Source organism: Palaemon carinicauda, chromosome 17 (assembly GCF_036898095.1).
Source record: "Palaemon carinicauda isolate YSFRI2023 chromosome 17, ASM3689809v2, whole genome shotgun sequence".
NCBI classification, from domain to species: Eukaryota; Metazoa; Arthropoda; class Malacostraca; order Decapoda; family Palaemonidae; genus Palaemon; species Palaemon carinicauda.
In genome coordinates this window covers 113239404-113244403 of record NC_090741.1, presented here as the reverse complement: position 1 = coordinate 113244403, position 5000 = coordinate 113239404, and positions in this window count along the sequence as shown.

Genomic DNA, 5000 nt, shown 5'->3' with positions numbered 1-5000 from the left:
GCGGTGCGCATATATGTAAATATCAAATTGAATTATAGAAGTAATGCATGATAATAAAATATTACAGTAGATATCACTCGATGGGATTTTGTAAAACAAATCATAAGTGAGTTTAGCCTTGTTTAGGTTTAATAAGCTCGTCCTTGATTCATTCCTTGAATTATGTTGAATAAACTTCGTTCCTGTCTCACCCTAAATGGTATATTAAACCTTATGAAGTTTGGTAACAGGTTCTCTGAGCTAATATAAATATTAAGTGATAGAGAGAAATACAGAATGGGAATACTGTACAGTAGTCAAACAGTAAAGTGGGGTGAGTATGAGAAAGATAGATTATGGAGGGATGATTGCAGTACGATCAACTTAAAATGACCAAAGTCTTAGGTATATTCGACTAAAAGGAATATTTACTGTAGAAATTTATTCATGAAGAAAAGATGTATTTATTTTTCTATTGTTAAGTTACACCAATAGTATAAATAACAAGACGTCGACGGGATATTTACTTTTATAATTTATCGAAAAAAAAAAGTAACTGTATCTCATTCAGGAATTTTACCAAAATTAAAGTCAATTTTCTGAGTCTTATGTGACACAACCACCTTCAGGTATCTCCAGTTATGTAGAGACTAATTATTAGTATTAAAAGAGTGTAAGAATTTTATAAAGTCAATGTATTCCATACACCATGTATCCAAAATACACTTTTCTCAGCCAGTATATGGACCTTCCTCTTGTAATAAATGTGTCCGGTTTATGAAGTCATATATTATACAGGGGACAAATCAGACATGTAGGATTCTTATTTTTTTTTTTTTTTTTTTTTTTTATTATTGTACCCTTAGACAGAGAAAGTGAACAATTAGTCACATATTTCCATTTAGATAATTGATGTTGGACAAGAATGTCACAAAAATTCAAGCCAAATAATTCCTAAAGACAGGCCTAAACCGGTATAGAGAGAGGTATACAATAAAACATAACATTACAGTGTACAAAAGTGTGTGAAACACGGGCGGTGTAAAGGCCTTATTATATATATATATATATATATATGTATATATATATATATATATATATATATACATATATATATATATATATATATTTGTCATATATATATATATATATATATTGATATATATGTATATAGGTGTACGTTTATATGTGTATATACAGCATGCATATGTACATAAGTTGTAATTAAAACCAGTAAGCAAAAGAATATTCAAGTTGAAGTATATAAGCATATGCAGAATGAATAATTGAAACCGACCTTTTATAAGATTTTGAAATAAGAAACCAAAAGAAAGAAATCATTATTTCAACGAAATAAATAGCAAATGAGGAACATTCCGATTCAATAAAAATTCGTGAAAATTCATTCTAAGTTATTCCAGATGGACCAACTGTGGTTGTGTTGGTTTCCTCGAGTGTCTTCAAAGAAAGGACATATGAAATTCATGGTCTCGTCCAGGTAGTCTCCCTGAATGGGAAGGAAGGAAATGCACCGTAACTATGAAATACTTTTCTATGGAATAGATTTGGTGTTAGATCATATGGACAATTACTACGACAAAGAAGAAGTTATCATATATTTCTTTATTATTTCCAATTCATTGTCATGGTAACCTAATATGTTTTCAAGGCTTCGTACTCATGTTTGCTTAAGTCGACATTTAGTTCAATTCTGAACTATGACGTCATTGTTTATATCGTTATTTTTTCTTTATTCTGATTCTTTCGCTAATCTTAGTCCGGAATAGTGTGTTCTAATCCATACATAAATAATTTTACATATTTTGATTATTAGATACAGTATACTATTATTGATAACGGTAAATTATCATATACCATATGGAAAGATGAATCTTTTTAAATTGATCGAGAGAGAGAGAGAGAGAGAGAGAGAGAGAGAGAGGAGAGAGAGAGATCCTATCTGGTATTCTTAGCAGGTAGTAGGTTAGCCGGGGCACCAGGCACCTCTTGAGATACTACTAATAGAGAGTATGGGGTCTTTGACAGACCAGACAGTACTACATTGGATCCTTCTCTCTGGTTATGGTTCATTTTCCCTTTTGCCTACATACACACAGCGAATAGTCTGGCCTATTCTTTACTTATTCTCTCCTGTCCTCATATACCTGACAACACTGATATTACTAAACAAATTTTCTTCACCCAGGGGGTTACTGAACTGTAATTATTCAATGGCCAATTTCCTCTTGTTAAGGGAAGAAGAGACTCTTTAGCTATAGTCAGCACCTCTTCTAGGAAAAGGTCACTCCAAAATCAAACCATTGTTTTCTCTATTCTTGGGCAGTGCCATTACCACTGTGCCATTGTCTTCCACTGTCTTGGGTTAGAATTCTCTTGCTTGAGGGTACAATCGGGCACGCTGTTCTGTCCTGTTTCTCTTCCCCTTGTTTTATTAGCTTTTTATTGTATATAGAGGAAATATTTTATTTTAATATTACTTATCTTAAAAATTTTATTTTTCCTTTTTTCCTTTCCTCACTAGGCTATTTTCTCTGTTGGAGCGCCTGGGCTTATAGCATCCAGCTTTTCCAACTAGGGTTGTAGCTTAGCAAGTAATAATAATAATAATAATAATAATAATAATAATAATAATGATATTAAAAATAATAATAAAGAACTTCATTCAATATCAGGTTCTTCTGTGTTTTAAATCTTCGTGAAGTTACGACAACTTTAATAGGAACCCTTTAACGCATCCTTCATTTTGCATTTTCTCTCATACTATCCTCATTTCTCTCTTTCTGTATCTATTTCACTTGACACTGAAGCTAATGCAACTTTTCTCCTCCAAAGATCATCTCCAACAGCAACTTTTGTCATTCCCAAGAAAATGCGATTCTAAGGGAGTCACCGACAGTTTATTTCTATAGTTTGCAAAACAAAGAACTTATGTGATCAGGGAAGAAAGTCACGAGAGAACCCAATCATGAGAGTATATGTGTTTATAATATATATATATATATATATATATATACAGTCAGCGCGGATCGGTCTGTCCGGGTAGTGGGCCGGACACAGCGTTCTGCGTAAATCGGAGGCATGGGGTTTATCGGGGAAAAAATCGACTGGGACAAATTGACTAATTGGCATCTTTTTATACAATTTGGCATCTACATATCTGCGTAGGTGGAAGCTAGTCAGTGTGTTTCCTGTAGTCGTGGAGTGAGGTTGTGTCAGGTTGAGAGGGCCGAGTTTCAATCGTTCTTTTGTGAGTTCGCGTGGCATTTTTGTCTATCAAACCCCCCCCCCCCAGTGATGTCTAGACCCCGTACAAGTCACGATGACATTGTTAGAGTGATAACCTGTCATAATTTAGGTCTGCAAACGAAGGAAATAGTGAAGAATACTGGCGTGAACGAGAGGACAGTGAGGCGCTTGGTGGCGAAGTACAAGGAAGGAGGTAGCGCCGAGGTCCCTTCTCACTCCCAGGCTGGTTCCCCTCCCCGGAAGATTCCTGATCGTACTTTACATATATTAAAGCGAACCCTAGAAGAAAATCCAACATTAAACGGTTAAGCAACTGAAAGAACAGAACCCTAAATTGTTGAGCGACGTCAGTGTTCGTACGATTCAGGAAAACCTGTCGAAGCGCCTCAACTTCGAGAAAGTGATCGCGCGAAAGAAGCCCGCTGTAACTTTGAAACAAAGGCAGAGGAGGGTTGCTTTTGCCAAGACATACAAGGATTGGACCTTGGAGCAGTGGCGTAGTGTCTTGTGGAGTGACGAAGCGACCTTTTGTGTGAGTGAGACGACCGGGAAAAAAGTGTGGCGGCGAAAGGGGTCAGATCCTCTTAAGCCTAATCTCACGGCCAAGACAGTTAAGCACCCAGCATCGCTTATGGTCTGGGGTTCGTTTGCCTACGGTGGTGCCCCAAGCCTTGTTGTTTTGCCTAAAGGCATAACGGTTAATGCTGACCGCTATTTGAACATTTTAAAAGACAATTTAGCGGATTGTTTTGCGGCTACAGGAGCTGAAATTTTTCAGCAGGAAGGTGCCCCTTGCCATACGGCTAAAAAAGTGAAAAAGTGGATGGAAAATAGCGAAGTGAACTATATTCCTGATTGGCCAGGTCAAAGTCCTGATATTTCGCCATTGAGAACCTTTGGGCGATAGTTAAAGCCGCCTTCGTAAAGAAGTGACGACAAACGTGACACTTCTCGAGGCGGCGCTCCATAAGGTGTGGGCGGAAATACCCGCCGAAATACTCCAAAACCTCGCCGATAGCGTTCCTCGACGACTTTTGGAGGTCAAGAAGAGGAAAGGTTACCCTATAGACAAGTAGCAGGGATATTGGTGAGTGTTCAATCAAATTTTTATTGATTTATATTGTGTATTAGTGTAGATATGGGGGGAGGACCAAAATGAATGCACGGCGGATGCTGCCCGGGACAGACCGACCCGCGCTGACTGTATATATATATATATATATATATATAAACACACACACACATATATATATAGGTATATATATATATATATATATATGATCATCGTCATTTAATACAATGCCTACTCGTTTGGGTCTCTTAAAATATGAAACACCTCACTGAGTTTCTTTGTTAACAGCTGCCTTGCAACATTATGCACAAGGAGCCACTATATACACTCACACAGACACACACAGACATAGACACACCTAAGCATACACAGACACAGATTTACACACGCACACACACACATACACACACACACACACATATATATATATATATATATATGTGTGTATATGTATATATATATATATATATATATATGCAGAAAACCCAGTGAGGTAATATGTTTTCTAGGAGACCCAAGCAAATGTAAAATGAAGAAAAGTTGTTTATGTCATATGATAATTTTCAGTTTCGCAAAAGGTTACTTTTTCTTTAAAGCTATAAAAATATATAGGCCTTATCATATTTGCTTCATTGTCGGATAGTGTTTGTTATTCAGCGCAGTGGTTAAATTCCGTCACTAA